Source organism: Jaculus jaculus, chromosome 2 (assembly GCF_020740685.1).
Source record: "Jaculus jaculus isolate mJacJac1 chromosome 2, mJacJac1.mat.Y.cur, whole genome shotgun sequence".
Classification (NCBI taxonomy): domain Eukaryota; kingdom Metazoa; phylum Chordata; class Mammalia; order Rodentia; family Dipodidae; genus Jaculus; species Jaculus jaculus.
The window spans coordinates 160,144,311-160,164,731 of record NC_059103.1 but is presented as its reverse complement, the minus strand read 5'-3'; positions in this window follow the sequence as shown (position 1 = coordinate 160,164,731).

Here is a 20,421-nt window from a genome sequence, read left to right as displayed (position 1 = left end):
CATTGTGGGATTGATGGTGGCAATAATGTAAGAGACAAAGGATGGGGAAGAGCACTGTCTTCTGGACACATGGTAGTCTCACAGAGGCTGTCAGTGCCTGCACAAGATTGAGCCCACCAACATGTCATCATGGATGATGGAGGAGGGCCAAAACAAAAAGAAAGTGACATGAAAATAGAAGAGGGGAAAAATAACAGATTTAGTGGAAGATGGAAAAAAGAATGAAGGAAAGTAATGGGAAAGGCTTATGACCAAAATTCATTATGTACATGTATAAAAACAGTCAGAATTTAGGTATGAAATGTTTATAACCTGGAGGGAAATGACTATTAAATATAAAGTACGTACACTTGGTGGAAGTTTCTATCAGATTATTGTCTTATCAACCAGTCACTGGCAGGATATAGTTTCATCATATAATGCCATTGATTAATTTATGTAATGGCCTCCTATATGTTGGGAACATCATGTAACTGGTCATGCCAGGTCTTGCAGTCTGGTGACTCCTCAGAAGGGCAATGAAGTAATTGTGCTTGGCTGGTGCTTCATGAGTTCATGTGGACTTGGAGTGAGCACGACTTCACTTTTGAAAAAAATGTCTTCCTTGAGTCAGGCATGGTGGCGCACGCCTTTAATCCCAGCATTTGGGAGGCAGAGGTAGGAGGCCTGCAGTGAGTTTGAGGCCACTCTGAGACTCCATAGTGAATTCCAGGTCAGCTTGGACTAGAGTGAGACCCTACCTGAAAAAAAAAAAAAGTCTTCCTTACCGTAAATATTTGACTTTATTCCATTTTTTCCCCTGTGGATTGACAGGGAGTTACACATACTAGGCCAGTATTATTCTATGATGGAGCTACATTCTGAGCCCCTAAATTCAAATAACCTTAAATGTCTCTATTGATGTTTAGTGCCTTATTTTCTCATTTATCCACCTTTATTTATTTATTTTTTATTTTATATACATATATATATATATATATATTTTTTTTATTTTTATTTTTATTTTTTTTGGTTTTTCGAGGTAGGGTATTACTCTGGCTCAGGCTGACCTGGAATTCACTATGTAGTCTCAGGGTGGCCTCAAACTCACGGCGATCCTCCTACCTCTGCCTCCCGAGTGTTGGGATTAAAGGTGTGCGCCACCACACCTGGCTTTATCCACTTTTAGTATTTATTGTTTTCTGATATTTTCACCTCTCCTCTCATTTTGTTTTTCTTTTTTTTAAATTTTATGTTATTGGGCTGGAGAGATGGCTTAGCGGTTAAGCGCTTGCCTGTGAAGCCTAAGGACCCTGGTTCGAGGCTCGGTTCCCCAGGTCCCACGTTAGCCAGATGCACAAGGGGATGCACGCATCTGGAGTTCGTTTGCAGAGGCTGGAAGCCTTGGCGCGCCCATTCTCTCTCTCTCTCCCTCTATCTGTCTTTCTCTCTGTGTCTATCGCTCTCAAATAAATAAATAAAATTAAAAAAAATTTATGTTATTAACTATGTACTTTACTGTATAAACATATTGCATGTTGGTCATATTCCCATCAGAATGTATATATAGTCTCTCTTTTTCCCCTATTCCACTGAGGGTCCTCCTCTGTGATTTATTGGTATTCACTATGGGGTCATTAACTTATCAGTTGGTCTCTGTTGGGGGGGGGGAGGGGAGGCAAAACCTCAGAATACTCTTTTGCCATTCTGTGACTGACTTTACAATCTTTCCTTGTTCTCTTCCACAGTGTTCCCTGAGCCTTGGCCAGTGTGCTGTAAATGTACGTTAGTGCTGAGCTCTCTGCAATTTCTGAATTTCTGCTTTGATGAGTTCTGATTGTCCCCACTGTCTGCTACCATCTCCCTGGAGCTGGTTGTCAGGATCGCAGTGAGAGTAGTGCTCATGTTTAAATTGTCACTTCCTCTGTAATATCTTCTGTCAGTGCCTGATTTTTTGTAGTTTTAAAACTTGAGCTCCCTAGCATATGAGTATACTAAATGCACTTTAGCATTGTATTTGATGCTTTATCTTGTGTTGTTTTTTTCTTTTTTTTTTCAGGCTTTAGTTCTGCCTTTTTTAGTTTGGTGCTTTTGTTCCATCTTCATAGTTGGCTGATGGTTCTAGATTTGTATTTATAGATAATATACTAATTTAAGTAGTATTGCTGGCTGGAAAGTACAAGGCTTCTTGTATGCATGGCTAGAAGTTCAAATGTGGTTAAGTCACCTCAGGTGGTTTTGTGGTACAGAGGGCAGCTTTTCTCTTACATGTGGGTGTGGTTTGTTTAAAGGCTCTGACTTTCTGGGATCAATGTTCATTTTTTATTTAAAAGATGTTTTTATTTATTTATTTGAGATAGAGATAGCAAGATAGTGAGAGAGAGAGAGAGAGAGAGAGAGAGAGAGAGAGAGAGAGAGAGAGAGAGAGAATGGGCGCACCAGGGCCTCTAGTCATTGCAAACAAACTCCAGACACATGTGCCACCATGTGCATATGGCTTAGGTGGGCCCTGAGAATCAAACCCAGGTCCTTAGGCTTCTCAAGCAAACACCTTAACCACTAAGCCATCTCTCCAGCCCCAATTTTCATTTTTTAAAATCAATTAATTTATTTTATTGACAACTTCCATAATTATTGACAATAAACAAAAGTAATTCCCTCCCCCACCCCTTTGTCCTTTGCAATCAATGTTAATTTTTGATTCTTTCTCATCCACATCAACCTGTAGGTGGAGGGGAACATCTATGTCTGCTCTATTCACCTAACTTCAAATCAGGGCTCACTTTTCCTGCTAGACCCTGCTTATTTTCATCGTGACACAATTGTAGTATTCTGCTGAGAAAACTTAATTTCAAATTTTTCTTTGATGGTATGGCCTTGAGGATTGTTTAGCTATTATGTCCTAACATCCATATTACAGAAGGTCCTCAAGATATTCTAGTAATCTTTCCTGAATCCCTGAAAACCCACTTAGGTTTATTTTTATTTGGTTTTGATCTTTTGCAATTTGTATAGGATTTAGGAAGAGGGGTGAATTCATATCCCAACTCAGACATCTACCCCTTTCTATGGACCGAGTTATGGGAGCATTCTGCTGGGGATCTAAGAAAATTCACTCAGTGAATGGTAACTGCCCCCCCCCCCCCACATTTTAGTTTTTCAAGGTAGGGTCTCACTCTGGCCCAGGCTGACCTGGAATTCACTATGTAGTCTCAAAGTCTCCCTAGAATATGAGTATACTAAATGCACTTACTTTAGCATTGTATTTAATGCTTTATCTTGCTTTAACTCATGACCATCTTCGTACCTCTGTCTCCCAAGTGATGAGACTAAAGGTGTGTTGCCACCATGCCCGGCTCGGTATCTTTTCTCTTTATAAATGAGAGCATTATGTCTATCTTTGCTTTCTTTTCTCTCATTCTTCGGGATTTTTTTAAAACATGACTAGGAGCTCTCGATTGCTGACACTGACAATTCCTTTTAGTGCTCAGCACATATTTCATTTGAATGACAAGAATAACTAAGAAACCTTCTCATTTCCCGGTCTACAAAGTCAACTTCACTTCCTTCTTAAATATGATTGTTTTATCTTTTGAGGTGTTGGAACTTTTCATTGAAGACTTCTCTTTTTCCTGACAGAAAAGAGAGATTAAGAGGAAAGTGATATAACTCCTTTTTCTCTTATTAAGCATTGTGCCATCATCACTACTGATGTTTATTGTCTCCAAACTTGAATTGTCATTCAGAAGTCTAAGCTTTAAAGCTTTCACATTCCTTGCATTTTCCATAAACCCTGTCCAAGATTCTCAATTTATTATTGATTTTATATTTCTGCTACTAATTTTTGTACATGTGCTTTGAAAAGTGGAGATTTTGAAATTACTTCCTGTGTTATGTTGCCAGTTCAGCCACAATATCACAGAGGTATAAACTGAAGGCCAGAGGGTGAGCAGTGAATCATTAGCGATGAGATACAGGCAGTGTGATAGCAATTCTAAAGAATTTGCTGGCGAAACATCTCGCACGCAATAGTTGCTCCTGCTGAGGTAGGTGGAGGATTCCGTCAGTCACCGAGGACTGTGTTGTAACTCTCCATCTTTGAGGAAACATGTCTGAGTCATCTAGACCAGCCAAGTTTCCCTCTTAGTTCTATCATGTACACAGTGTTTCAGTGATTCCAAAGCTCTTTTAGTATGCTACTACAGTAGTTTTCTTCTCATTCTTATCACAGTTTATAAAGCAATGAGGGAGCAATTAGCCTGGGAGAAAAAAGTTGTATTTTGAGGCTTAGAGGAAGGAGCCAGGAGAGGAGGATTGACCAGTACATTAGAAGTGCATATGTAGCAGTTGCCAATATATTGATCATATTTATATGAACTACCCAATATGGGTGAATCTATAGAGATAAAAAGTACAATGACTGTTAGAGATTGGGGGGGGGAGGAAGGAATGGAGAACAATTGCTTGATGGGTATCAGGTTTCATGGTGGGGTGAGGAAAATGTTGGGGAACTAGTTGAGGTGGTGGTTACCATACTGAGTATTTTGATAGTGACTGAACTGTTGATTTAAGATGCCTAACATGTTATGAAATTTTTACCTAAGTGAAGAAAATAGTATATAGAACACAATCTCATTTTTTCCAGAACATTGGCATCTACCTTTTTCAAGAATATTTATTTTTCATTTATGAGATGGGGGGGGGGAGGAAGATAGAGAGAGAGAATGAGCATGCCAGGATCTCTAGACACCGTAAATGAACTGCAGACATATATGCCACCTTGTGAATCTGGCTTATATGGGTACTGGGGAATCAAACCTGGGTCCTTAGGCTTCACAGGAAAGCACCTTAACCACTAAGCCATCTTTCCAGCCCTACATCTACATTTTATTAGAACACTTTATAAGGCAACTTGGAGTTCTTCATAATTTTTCTTTTTGATTTTTCTAGGGTCTCACTCTAGCCCAGGCTGACCTGAAATTCACTATATAGTCTCAGGGTGGCCTTGAACTCATGGCAATCCTCCTATCTCTGCCTCCTGTGTGCTAGGATTAAAGGCATGCACCACCACTAATTTTAAAATTGCATGACATTAAGATAATTTGTAAGTAAGTCCAGAAACCTTTGGTCTGCTATAGATAAAGGTCCATGTCTTTCAGTATTAAGAAGCCTTATCTTGGGGGCTAGGTAGATGGCTCAGTGGTTAAGAGTATTTGCTGTGCAAGCATGAGGATCTGAGAAGGCCTGAGACATCCCCCACAATTTGATCTCCCACTACCCACCCATACACAAAAAAAAACCCAAAGCTGGGAGTGGCTACTCACTTCTAAAACCTCAGTCTGAAGAAACTGAGAGGAAGTGATGTAAGAGGGTGGAAATCAGGGGAGGGGAGTAGATACTGGAAATGAGAATCACTGGAGCTTACTGATAAAGCCCTCAGCCACAAAAAGAGGAGAAAGGAGAAGAGGGAGAGGGTGAAGAGGGAGAAGAGGGAGAAGAGGGAGAAGAGGGAGAGGAAGACCCCTGTGATCACTGGTTCAGTGAGAGACTCCATTTTAAAAATACTTGCATGAATGATAGAGGGCACCCAACACTGTCTGGTTTCCACCCACATGGGCATTACATCACATACCACACCTCATATGTTCTATACACAAACACACACACACACACACACACACGCACTTACATTTTTTTTTAAATTGGGAATTAAACAACTATCTTGATTCTTAACTCTTTCACAACAACTACAAGAAATTATATAAGCTTTATTTTATCTTAAGCATTATTTTTATTTTTAGATTGTGTGAATAGAGTATGTCTGATGTGCAGAGTGTGCAATGTATGGCATATGTGTGTGTGTATGCAGGCAGAGACTAGAGTATAACATTATTTTACCGCTCATCTATGTATTTCATTTCAACCCAGAGCTGCTGTCTGTCAGTGAGCCTCAGCTATTCTCTAGTTCCTGTACCCTGTGGACTGGCATTACAGACATGCATGCCACATTCAGCTTCTTGTGTGTCCTGGGGAGTCGAACTGGGTGGTCTCTAGCCTGAGATCTTTATGCTTAAACTGCAAGCACTCTAACCACTGAGCAATTTCCCTAATCTTTTGCTAGCCTTATTTTAAATAAGTAAACTCTTTAATATTTGTCCAGCAAGCACAAACTACAGAGAAGAATCTGATACTTTTCATGGCTGAAAAGTACACATATAAATGATACAGGGCTCCCAAATTTAAAGGCTGCTACTACAGATCTCCAAAAGCAAATAAACACTTATATCAACATGATACAATTTTCTGCTAAACCTAAAATATGATAGCACATTTGATAGCCTATTTTTAAGTATTTACTTATTTATATGTTGTAGAAGACAGCTTCAGGTTCACTGAGATGAACTTCCAGACCAGTTACAGTTATGGAGGAAGGGATTTATTTATTTCCTTGATCAAACTCTCTGGGCCTGGGCAGCAGGATGTAGCCAGCCCTTATGCTAGAAGCCCAGTTCCTTCAAAGTCCTCTTCAGTCTTTGCTTTCCCTTAGAAAGCTCATAAGCCAAGCCTCCAAGTTCAATGCTGTCTGAACTATTCTCAGACTCTCATCAGAATAGTCCATAAAACGTGGCTTACCACTCCAGAAGACATCTTCAGTTGCAAGCACCAAGTCCATGCCTATTCCTCCAAAACAAAGGTTCCAAAAGATCAACATCCACATGGCCAGGTATATCTCACTCCACTCCTGGTACCAAGTTCTGCAGCAGACAGCCTCAGGTTCACTGAGATGAACTTCCAGACCAGGCACAGTTATGGAGGAAGGGATTTATTGAAGCTTACAAATCCAGGGGAAGTTCCATAATGGCAGAAGAAGCTGGCCTGCCTTCACAGGCCCAAGCAGACAGAAAGAAGTACAAGCCTAAAGGTCAAAAGCCACAGCACATTTCAGGAACTCCAGCTAGGCACACTTTGCATATCTTTAGATTGAAATCTGAAACCCACCACCACACCTTAAGATCACCCAGTGACATTGCCTCCAGCCAGGTAGCCAGCAGATGCAAACTACAAACCATAAAGAACTGAATATATTGGGGGCCATCTATTCTATTCAAACCACCATATATGTGTTCTGCTGGGGATGTCAGGATCTCTTGCCATTGCAAATGAACACCAGACAATTGCACCACTTCTTGTACTCAGCTTATGTGTATAGTTTAGGAACTGAACCTAAGCTGGCAGGCTTTGCAAGCAAAAACCTTTAACTGTTGAGCCATTTCCCCAGGTCACATACTTTTAAAAGTATGAATTTACTGCTAGGAGTGGTGGCTCATGCCTTTAATCCCAGCACTTGGGAGGCATAGGTAGAAGGATCACAGTGAGTTTGAAGTCAGCCTGAGACTACATAGTGATTTCCAGGTCATTCTGGGGTAGAGTGAAATCCTACCTCGAACAACTAAAAAAAAAGAAAGCATGTGTTTATGTATAGTTTTTTTGGTATGAAAATCTTAGAATAAACTAGTAGCAACATGTTAATACTTATTTGTGCTCTCACTCTAGTGAATATATTCATGAATAGCTGTACTTCTTAACTTTTTAACATTGTATTTTAAACAATATGTATCAGTTACTTGAATAAGAATTTTTTCTATGCTTCTGTATTTATCCTTTTTCTTATATAACTTTGAACAAAATCTTTACCCTCAAGCTTTATTGAAAGTCTCAAAGTTATTTACTTTTCTCATTGCTGTGCAAAATCCTAACAGAAACAACTTAAGTGTGGTCATGGTTTCAGAGAGCATAAAGGTCTGATTTCTCATGTGGTGTAGACCAGGAAGTAGACAATGTTGGGACCTGCAGAGGCTCTAACCCTTCACAGACTCATCTCCAGTGCTCACCTTCTCCAGGTGGGCCCCACATCACAAAGGTTTCACAACATCCATAAACAGCACCACCATTGAGATCCAAATGTTCCAACTCACAAGTGTAGAGGAGACATTTCACATTCAAGCCATAACACCTAGCAATGGCTTTCTAGAAGCTTCCTAGTGATATTTCAGGCCATTGTTCTCTTTCTTCCTTCAGAATCCTGTTCTTAAGCCATGCCCACTTCCAAGCATGTCAGCCAAATGTACCTGGGCTTGAGGAAAGAGGAGCAGTGTGAGGACTCCAGGACAAGCCAGCCTGTTTCTCCCTCACTGACATTACCCTACCTGAAACATCGTTTCTCTTTTGTGTCCATACCACACAGATGAGCTTTCTGCAAATTTCTGAGCTAGACAACTCAAACTAATATCTTCCCATAAGGGTCCAGAGGAGGCATGTTACCTTTCCTTATAAAGGATAGATTTGGACTTATGAGTTGTTGTAAAACTTAATATACTCAAATTTCTAAAGGCAGAAATTTTATAAAGGGGCTGGAGAGATTGCTTAGTGGTTAAGGCCCTTACCTGTTAAGCCTAAGGACTCAAGTTTGACTTTACAGGTCCCACATAAGCCAGATGCACAAGGTGATGCAGGCACATAAGGTGGCACACATGACTCGAGTTCGATTATAGTGGCTGGAGGCTCTGGCACACCAATTCTCTCTCCCTCTCTCCCTCTCTCCCTCTCTTTCTCTCTCTCTCTCTCACACACACACACATAAAACAAGGCCAGTCTTTTAGACTTGCCTCAAAAGAAAAGAAATTTTAGAAAACTCCAGATAGCAAATAAGGCCTTTTAAATTAAGAAAATAATGCCCAAGGTTACATCATGGGACACAGTTGTTCCTAGAATCAAAGAGTAGTCCTTATTTCTCTGAACTATTATGCCACCATAAGAAGTCTAATTCAAGTATAGTCTCCATGACAAACACTTGAATTATTTAGAAAAGTTAAAAAAAAAAACAACAAGACAGAACCTATGCCATTTAGTTATGTTTAAATGTTGAAGTTCCTTAGCTTAAAGGAGTTTGTGGATGACAGCTAAGAGACTGTATGACTCATAAAAAATTGTTTATAGTGTTTTTCAAAAGAAAAATGTTAGAGATCTTCAAAGGCATTTCTCCTTTCCTTAAGGTCTTTTATTTCTTAATCTACCTCTTTCTGCTCATATACACTTGGAGGTTCTCATCAGGGATAGAGGCCCCAGCTCTCCAGAAGGGTACTTACTTAGGAGTGAAGCATGGTTTAGTACTGGTAAGAATGCTAAGGTCAATGTTGTGTCACTATTGAAGGTGTGCTTACAGTTTATTTTTACCTCAGATAAGCCAAGCTATGTATGTGGGGAAGGGGATAAGGGAGGGAGGCTTCACTTATCAGTTTGCAAATTTCAGGCATTCTCTTGTATCAGGGAGCTACTTAGCAAGCAGTGTCTCTCCCTATCTCTCTCCTTTTGTTTTGTTTTAAGTGTGTGTGTTGGGCAGAGGGGCAGGGGGTGCATGCATACCATGGCACATATGTGGAGGTCCGAGGACAACTCTGGATTTCGGTCCTCGCCTTCCACTTTGTCAGAGACAGGGTCTCTCATTGTTCACTGCTCTGCTTGCCAGGCAAGCGGCACCATGCACTTTGTAGGATTCCCCCTGTCTCTGCCTCCCATCTTGCTGTAGGCCTGCCAGAATTACAGACACTTGTACTACAGCACTTGACTTTGTGTCTGTCCTAGGGATTTGAACTCAGGTACTCACTCTTGATTGGTTGACTTGCTGAGCTGAAGGACCCAGAAACTGAATGATGCCATGACAGGCTTCAGTAGAGAGTTGCCCTGGTTAGGCCTAAGTTACAAGTTTCAGCTTAAACAAAGGAACAAAGGGTGTTGGGAGCTAGGAACCAAAACTTGGCCATGTTGACAGAAACCACCATATAGCAAGTTAAGTTTCCATTTCCTCATCTAATGATCTATTACCAGAAATGAAGGAAATCAAAAAATTTATAGAGTCAAACGATAGTGAGAACACAACATATCACAATCTCTGAGACACAAGGAAGGCAGTTCTAAGAGGTAAATTTATAGCCTTAAGTGCCTATATTAAGAAATTAGAAAGGTCACAAGTAAACGACCTAATGCTTCACCTTAAAGCATTGGAAAAAGAAGAACAAGGCAAACCAAAAAAAGTAGGTGGGAAGAAATAATAAAGATTAGGGCAGAAATTAATGAAATAGAAACAACAACAACAACAACAAAAATCCAAAGAATTAATGAAATAAAGATTTGGTTCTTTGAAAGGATAAACAAGATTGATAAACCCTTAGCAAATCTGACCAAAAGAAGGAGAGAAGAGACACAAATTAATAAAATCAGAGATGAAAAAGGTAACATCACAACAGATTCCAGAGAAATTCAAAAAATCATAGAGACATAGTATAAAAGCATATACTCCACAAAGTATGAAAATCTGAAAGAAATGGATGATTTACTTGATTTATATGAGCTACCTAAATTAAATCAAAATGAGATTAATCACTTAAATAGACCTATAACAAACATGGAGATCCAAACAGTTATCAATAATCTCCCAACTAGAAAAAGCCTAGGCCCAGATGGATTCACTGCTGAATTTTACCAGACCTTTAAGGAAGAGCTACCACCATTGCTTCTTAAGCTTTTCCAGGAAATAGAAAAAGAAGGAATTCTACCAAACTCCTTCTATGAAGCCAGCATCACCTTGATACCAAAACCAGGCAAAGATAGAACAAAAAAAGAAAATTATAGACAAATCTCCCTCATGAACACAGATGCAAAAATTCTCAACAAAATATTGGCAAACAGAATACGAGAGTATATCAAAATGATCATTCACCCTGACCAAGTAGGCTTTATCCCAGAGATGCAGTGATGGTTCAATATACACAAATCTATAAATGTAATACATTATATAAACGGGTTGAAGAACAAATATCACATGATCATCTCATTGGACGCAGAGCATGCATTTGACAACATCCAACATCCCTTCATGATAAAAGTCCTACAGAGACTGGGAACAGAAGGAACATATCTCAATATAATAAAAGCTATTTATGACAAGCCTACAGCCAACATATTACTAAATGGGGAAAAACTGGAAGCTTTTCCACTACAATCAGGAACAAGACAAGGGTGTCCACTGTCCCCGCTTTTATTTAATATAGTTTTGGAAGTCTTAGCCATAGCAATAAAGCAAGAGACACACATAAAAGGGATACAAATTGGAAAGGAAGAGATCAAGTTATCATTATTTGCAGATGACATGATTCTATACATAAAGGACCCTAAAACTCTACTAGCAAACTGTTAGAGCTGATCAAAACCTACAGCCATGTAGCAGGATCCAAAATAAATACACAGAAATCAGTAGCCTTCATATATGCTAACAACGAACACACAGAGGATGAAATCAGAGAATCACTCCCATTCACCATTGCATCAAAAAAAAAAAAAAGTACCTTGGAATAAACCTAACCAAGGAAGTAAAGAATCTCTACAATGAGAATTTTAAAACATTCAAGCGAGAAATTGCAGAAGACACTAGAAAGTGGAGAAACATCCCCTGTTCCTGGATTGGAAGAATCAATATTGTGAAAATGGCAATCTTACCAAAAGCAATCTACACATTTCATGCAATCCCTATCAAAATTCCAAAAGCATTCTTCATGGAAATAGAAAAAAAAAAAAATCCAAAAGTTCGTTAGGAATCACAAAAAACCTCGAATATCTAAACTAATACTGAGCAACAAAAATAAGGCTGGTGGTATCACCATACCTGATTTTAACCTATACTCTCGAGCCATAGTAACAAAAACAGTGTGGCACTGGCACAAAAACAGACATGTAGAACAATGGAACAGAATAGAGGATCCAGATGTAAGCCCAAGTAGCTATAGCCACCTGATATTCGATTAAAATACCCCAAATACTCAGTGGAGAAAAGACAGCCTCTTCAGCAAATGGTGTTGGTAAAACTGGATATATATCTGCAGGAGGATGAAAATAGATTCTTCTCTCTCGCCATGCACAAGAATTAAGTCCATATGGATTAAAGACCTTAACATCAGACCTCAAACACTGAAACTGCTAGAGGAAAAAGTAGGGGGAACTCTGCAACATATTGGTCTTGGCAAGGACTTTCTGAATACAACCCCAATTGCTCAGGCAATAAAACCACAGATTAATCACTGGGACCTCATGAAATTACAAAGATTTTGCACTGCAAAGGACACAGTGAAAAACGCAAAGAGGCAACCTACAGAATGGGAAAAAATCTTCGCCAGCTATATATGTGATAGAGGATTAATATCTAGGATATACAACAAACTAAAAAAGTTAAATAATATGGAATCAAACAAGCCAATCAAAAAATGGGCTATGAAGCTAAATAGAGCATTCTCAATGGAAGAAATACGAATGGCATATAAGCAGAAATGCAGATTAAAATTACATTGAGATTCCATCTCACTTCTGTCTGATTGGCCACCATCATGAAAACAAATGATCATAAATGTTGGTGGGGATGTGGAAAAAGAGGAACCCTTCTATACTGCTGGTGGGAATACAAACTGGTCCAGCCATTGTGGAATTCAGTGTGGAGGTTCCTAAAACAGCTAAAGATAGATCTACCATATGACCAAGCTATAGCACTCATAGGCATATATCCTAAGGACTCCTCTCATTTCCTTAGAAGTACGTGCTCAACCATGTTTATTGCTGCTCAATGTATAGTAGCTGGGAAATGGAACCAGCGTAGATGTCCCTCAACTGATGAGTGGATAATGAAGATGTGGCACATTTATACAATGGAGTTCTACTCAGCGGTAAAGAAAAATGAAGTTATGAAATTTGTAGAAAAATGGATGGACCTGGAAAGGATTATACTAAGTGAGGTAACCCAGGCCCAGAAAGCCAAGCTCCACATGTTCTTTCTCATATGTGAATCCTAGCTACAGATGATTGGGCTTCTGGGTGAGAATGAAAATACTTAGTAGCAGAGGCCAGTAAGTTAAAAGGGAGACATAGAGGGAACAGAAAGGAAGGGAGGAGGGTACTTAATAGGTTGATATTGTATATATGTAAGTACAATGATTGTGATGGGGAGGCAATATGATGGAGAATGGAATTTCAAAGGGGAAAGTGTGGGTGGGGGAGGGAGGGAATTACCATGGGATGTTTTTTATAATCATGGAAAATGTTAATAAAAATTTTAAAAAATAGAAAAAAAAAACTTCAAGACCTTGACAAATACCTAGCTTGGCCTCGTTCTTGTGTCTGTTTGCCTTCCCCCATCCATGTTAACTTCCCCTCAAGTCCTTGTTTGACTCCCTGCTGGCCGGGGCAAAAGGGGTAGCTGCACTGCCCCCTGGCCAGGACACCTGACACTTGTCAAAGACTTGTCCCTCCTACCTCCCTGCCCTGGCCAATGAAGAGATTTATCCTTTCTACCCCCCTCTCAGTCAATACAAATACAAATGCTATTGCTGCTTCTTTAGTGAATCACAACAGAGGTTGCTTAGTTACCTAGCTCCTGCATGCCAACCTTGCTGCCAATGTCCTAAGAAATCAACCAGTCATGTACCCATTTTCTACTTCTTTGTTCAAATCCCTATAAAAAAACCTGCCTCCCTGCTGCTCGGTGCTCTTGTATGGATCCACTGCATTGGTGAAGTCAAGAGACCAAGCTTAAGCCCAAAGTAAAGCTCCTTGCCCTTACATACATGTTTGGTTCTCCTTGGTGGTCATTGGGGGTGCCGAGAACTGGGCATAACAGAGCCATCTTCCCAGAACAGGCAGGCCTTTTTTCAGTGACCAGTTGCGGTGTCATACCTTCAGCTCAACTGCTCTGAGCACTTCGTGGATAAGTTGAGGTAATGGCACCTTAGCAAAGAGCACACAAACTTGGCCACTGGGGCTACAGTGTCAGGTTAGGAGGCTTTGTACAACTCACAACCATGCTAGCTGTGGAAAACATCGCAATCAGTCTCAGTGGATTCTAAATACTTCTATTCACTATGTAGCTATTTTCAGCAGGCCAGAGTCAAAGGACTCCCTTCTTCACACCCATGACTCAAAAGACAACTTGCAATGGTCTGAATATCCAAGACCTCAAAGTGCCTGGCACTACCTACAAAAGATCTTCGTAATAGGAAGAAAAGAGGATGACCAAATAAAAGCAACAAGGGAGACGGATTATGATGGAGGGTGGATTTTTGAGGGGTAAAGTGGAGGTGGCAAGGGAATTATGCTTTATTGTCTATAATTATGGAATCTTTCAATAAAGAAACTTAAAGAAAACTTGTGATTGGTGCACTGTGTGGCACCTGTATTAGTCAGGGTTCTCTAGAGGAACAGAACTGCTAGAATGAATCATTTTAAAAAGGGAATTATTGTATTACTTTATGGTAGTCCAATAGCAGTTGCAGTCCTGAGAATCAAGGAACCTGGTAGCTGCTCAGTCCACGTGGCCAGATTCCTCCCCAGCCACAATCTGGCACTGCAGATGGCAGAGGAAAACCTGGAGGCTTCCTGAGGAGCTGCTGGGTTTTGATCCACGTGGGTCTTCAGTTGATGCTGGCCTTCAGTCCGCGCTGGTCTTCAATCCACAGTGGAAGGTAGCCAGCAGCTCTGGCAGCCAAGTGGAAGGAAGGAAGGTAGTCTTTTCACCCAGAGCTCTGGGGGAAGGGCTCACTCTGGGGGAAGGACTTCCTCCTTTAGTTGATTCTTCCTGGAAGCTACCTGAGACCCACCCGAAAGGCATTTCTGTGGATTACTAAACAGATCAACTTGACTTCACCTTAACTATCAAAGCACCAATTGTGACTGGTGGCCCTGGAGTCAGGTGGTGATTGGTGGACATGCCACCACAGTGCAGGTGTGCAATACCTTTTTAAAGGCTCTGTAAACAGCTTGTTTGCCTCTAGACTGGGAAACCTTGATCATGTGCATTCTCACCCAGTGCTGTGTTACAGCCTTAGGCATGAATACCAGCTTATCCTAAATGATCTTTTGGCCTGTTTCTGGCCTTTACCACAGGTAAGCCATGCTGATGTCATTGCACAAAGAACAGGCAAGACCCTGGGGCTTCCAACCCAGAAGTAGCAGGGAAACCTGTTGTGAGTGTTGTGCCCAGACCCCTGACCAGGAGCCAAGTCCCCCGGTCACCCAGGAGTCACCCAGAGAACCACCACAGAAGCCGAGACACTCAAATGTAAAAACAACAGGTTTCTTTATTGCAAGCCTAGGCCTGGGCTCCTTCCCCACAGTCAAGCACAGCGGTAGTGAGGGAGAGAGCCCCTTTCTTTTGGGGAAAGGGGTTCATATAGGAATTCGAACAAAGAAGTAGGGCATAGATACATGATTGTTTGATTTAAACAGTTCTGATTGGCTTGGGGTTTCAGAGGGCAAAGTTGGGGGCAGGAGCTAGGGGCACTCCAGGCAGGTGAAGTCATCTCCATTGTCCTTGAAGTGGAGATTCCTCAGTTTCTTATCTAAGCAGGTGGTCTGAGGCTGGAGGCACCGCCCCCCCCCCCCAATGGAGTGTTTCTGTAATGTCCTTGAAGTGGAGATTCCTCAAAACTTTAGGGGGAAAGGCAGCAATTAAGCCAGCAAAATTTACAGAAGCAAAAGGTTAGCACATTGGCCAGCTAATTCTCTATCTAAGTCAGGCCTGGGCCTTTTTAAAAAATGGTTATATTTGGTCTCTCATTTCCCCCTCTCTAATGTACCATGAGGAGCCAATCTTGGACCCCAATTGAGTTAGCAAGTGGAGTCTAATGGTATATACTGTGATCTTAAAACCTTAAGCTGTACTGTATTAATGTGTTTCCTAACAGAAGCAACTAATCCATTAATAATGTAAGGTCCTATTGTGATTAGCAACAAAAATAAAAGTAATGGCCCTGCTAAAGCAGACAGCAGAGTTGCTAACCATGGGAAATGACTGAACCATGACTTAAACCATCCCCTATCAGCCGTTTTTCTTTTCTTTTTTTTTTTCCTGTTTTTCCAAATTCTCTCGTATCTTCACCATTGAGTCTCTATACCTGATTGTTTGATATAAAAACAACATTTTTTCCTAAGGCCACATATAGTCCTCCTTAGTAGGTGGGTATGATGAATCCAAGTGGCAATTCTGTCCATCTTCACAAAGGTAGGTGTGGTCAGGATGAAGACTTAGGGTCCTTCCCAGCGGGGTTCCAGTGTCTTCCTGCGATGGTGACACCCAGTCTCCCAGACTATTTACATATTTTATGTTTGAAAATAATCCTTTGAACATATATTTTTTTATTATTATAGAATTAAAAGTATGGGGAAAAGATGTCTTAATGTTTGCTTCCCCTCTTGGAATAATAGGCCATTCATATGTGTAAGGTAATTTTTTTATCGTTGGCTATACATTTCTCTTTGAGTGTTTAAGACCATACAGATAGCCAAATTTAATTAAGGATTAATTTTGGAGGTCATTAATGGCTCTCCAAAGAGACTTTAGGGACCCAGAAGGAGCCCCATAGGTTACTGGTGTCTTCTGTCTGTTAGGATGAGTCAGGGCCATGCTGGCCAAGTAGCTTTCCCTTCTTTGGGAAGTCAGGAGGACTGATTGTTCCTCAATTGTGACTCTCCTATTTCAGACTGTACACCAATTTTGTTTGGGTCTCCATATCCTCCCTGCTCAGGAAGACAGGTGACTTACCAGGAGGCCAGTGTATAAGTGTCCCATCATCTCCAGTGGCCTCATGACCTGGGAGCACAGGACAAAATATTGGCGCCTCTTGCTCTGATGATTCCAATTGGCTTTTGGCTTCTACATAGGTTAATTAACACACTTAGAAAGGAAGTTATACCAGCCTGGATGTATGTACATATAGAGCACATTTGATTACTGAAATATACTTAAAGAATGGCACAAGGGCTTTAAAATCATTTTATCCTATCTTTAAAGTTTTGGTTGTACTATGGCAGTATAAGCCTTATTTGAGGTATAGAAAATAGACTCATTTTATATTTTAAATATTGAATATTTATAAATATCTTATATTTTAAATATTTAATAGTTATAAATATGGGCAGAACCTGCTACCAGTCTTGAAAACAGTACCAACTGATTTACAGACTAACTCATTTGACCTAGAAATTGTCAGAAAAGGACAAGTAAGGCAGTATAAAGTCTTAGCACCTGTGTTTGAAAACATCTTTGATTAGTTCAGATACCTGTGTTGGCACAAATTTCCCAGAGAACACTGGAAACAGAACCACAGAACTTGAAAATTTTTTTAAACCAAAACACCTAGCTAAATTTCAATATAACCCTTGATAAATCTTTTTGAAAAAAAAAAACAAAACATTATTTGACAACCAATGATTTTGCCTTAAACTTGATAGCTATTGATTTTATGTGCCACAGAAATTTTTATTAACATAAAACAATTTTATGTTTTACCCATGACTTCAATTTGATAAAGCTTAAGCATGCTGTCCCAACATATCCCAGGAAGATGAAGGTTATCATTCCTGAAATTAAAACACTTAAACCTAAGTGATTAAACCTAGTTATGACCATTTAATAGAATTAGCATAAATAATACAGAAGCTGTCTTTAAAGTCACAATGTCTTTAGGTATGAGCACTTCACCTTTGGAAATTAATCACTTCTATGTGAGCCTTTATCTTAAGAATAGTTAAAACTTTAATGAAAACAGGAACCTAATTTACTGAGAGAGTCTTAAAGCCAGTTTTATAACCCTTAAATCATAACCAATTAGCATCAGTGACCTGTTAATGAGTGAGGCCTTATCATAAGACTCAGTTTCTCCACTGATTAAAACTTTGGCATCAGGTAAACATTAGATTTAATCCAATTAAATGTTTCAGTGAAGGAACCCTTACCCTGATATACACATTAGATAAGCCTGATGCTTGTCTTATGTAAGGAGTTTGTAAGCTGATCAAATACCTTGACTCAGTTTACCTATTTAACATTTTGTCTAGTGAGAAAATTTATCTAACAGATGTGACTTTAGGTGTTCAAAATAGAAGAACTAAAGAGAACCACAGTTATATGTTGTACTCCTTTTTCTTTGTCAGAGACAATTGGCCATTTTGTCCCTAGTCAGAGTCTGGGGGACACATGGCTTAAACTTGCATGGGGTCTGAGATAAAAGGGGGTTCCATCCATATTTTTCAGAGTCCAGCTTCCCATGAATTTAAGTAGCATATGTTGGAAAGCAAGATAAAATGAAGTTACAGAGCCAAGAGATAAACATCCTGACATTCCTTATCCTGTTCTGAAGCTGTTTTTACATAGCAAATTAACCCATTTGCAAAACACAAGGTGATAGACTCTTGTCTATGTTTAACCTGGTTAAACTTCCAATTACATCTGTACTTATAACTTTGTGACCCACCTAGTATAGGCATCACCTGTGTGTAATATGAGATGAATTTAGATTAAGACTATGTCCCTATATAAAACTTTTAGAGTATCCTTACTAGTCTGTAAACAGTTGAAAAATCTCTAACTTTAGGCATGGTGTTTAGGTTTAGCCTGAAAATTCTTTCCTATGTACACACATCTTTATTCACCTACTTTAACATTTTTATCTAAGTGCCACTCAAAATGCATTTTTAATGAGCATTCCATGTCCCAACATTGAAAAATTTCTTCCCAGTTCCTTTAATCAATTTAACTTATCCCATTATTAACCACCTTTCTTATAAGGCTATTATGAAAAACTACACCAAATTAATACCATTATTCATTAACAAGTGAGTAGTCTAAAGACAATTTTATGTCATTAATACCAATAAGACATGAAACTAAGGCAAATATTGTTGTTATCTTGAGGCAGGCTGGCCTAGAAGTCAGGTCAGTTGCCTCCCTTTTTTAAGTACATTACAATTTTTTTTTTAAATACCTGTTAAATTACCACTCTAGAAAGAATTCTGTTGGTTTTAATACTCCTCTATGAAAGTTGAAGTTGACCTAGAACATAAATTCAGTAATTATATTCATGATATCATGTAACAAAGTTGAAACATTTTTTTTTTTTTACATAAAACTTTAGTTCTTTATAGGCTACAGTTAAATGTGACCTTTATTTTTCTTTCTTGCCACTTTTTGGTGTGCTGTTGCGGCTGGGCAGGGCTTGTATCACCTTTGATCAGCCTTGCTTTACTCCCGGCACTCACCAGGGGTCCGGTCTAGTACATGTGGAGATAATGGCCAAGAAGACTGCCTGGAGGCCAAGGATGCTGACTAACTGAAGAGGAAAGGGGGGGGGGGGTGCTCCAGGACTGCCAGGAGGCCTCTGAAGAAGGTAGGCTCCAGGGAGGCTGTTGAAGAAGGAGCGGGGTCCCATTGGAGGCAACTGGGAGAGGAGGCGGAGACATGGCACCTGCATGGGCAGAGGGGCCATTGTCTGTCTGCCACCTGATTCTGAACTAAGCCTCTTTTGGAGTGCTTGCAAAGTTGGCTTATAGTTTTGCTGCTTAAAGGGAGTGAGGGGAAATTTCCTTCCTGAACTTTTCATTTCCTAGCCAGAATAAGCTATGCGGGTCCACATGGATGCCCAGAAATCCAGAAATGACCTGGACGACTTCTTCCCAAAAGGATTCTACCTCCCTGTGGGAGAGCTAATTCCCTTAACTTTCAGAAGAGCTCTTATTCCATGAATCTAAGGTTTTATATTTATATTTTGATGGGAGGCAATGTTACCCATGACAGAGAAAGATTAGAAATGCCAAGACCAGAGGGCAACATTCCCAAGGGCTGATTAGCACCCAGGGGACTCCCCAAAGCTCCGGGCGTGAGCCTGTCCACAAGCTTAAGAGGCCGGCAACCTCTTAAACAGGCTTTTAAGAGGTCATTGTGTTACCTATTTTTTTTTTTTTTTTGTGTGTGTGTGTGTGTGTGTGAGAGAGAGAGAGAGAGAGAGAGAGAGAGAGAGAGAGAGAGAGAGAGAAATAGAGGGTTTTTGCCAACACCCAACGGGCTGTTGGGGTCCAGGCAGAGGACGGCTGGCCTTCAGTCACTACCAAAGAGTGGCCTCAGCCAAGAGACATTAGTAGCCAGTTCATGGTGTCTGGTCCCACATGATGGCGTGAACCAAAAATAAAGGAGGAGAAAGAGAAACCTGCCAGCCCTCAAAAACATGGAGGCAAGGCCGCATGGGAAAATGTCTCCCAGTCCCTCTGGGAGAGCACTCACCCACCCTGTCCATCTCATCAGTGCCCCTGCAAGCATTGGGGCTGAGGCTTCAACAGTGGGCTTGATGTCTCTTTTGGGTGCAACTGCCAGCACCTGTAAAGGATGGGGTGAGGAAGGGAGGAAAGACTTCACCCAGGGGAGAGGCTCTTCTATCAGGTTCCTCCAGGTCACAATGTAAGGGATTTGATCAGGGTGTTCACTCCTAGTGCAAAAAATATATTTTTTTTAACCTTAAGTATAGTATTTAGATGAAAGGTCCCCTCTGGTGGCCATCCTACATTGAAGGAAGGGCA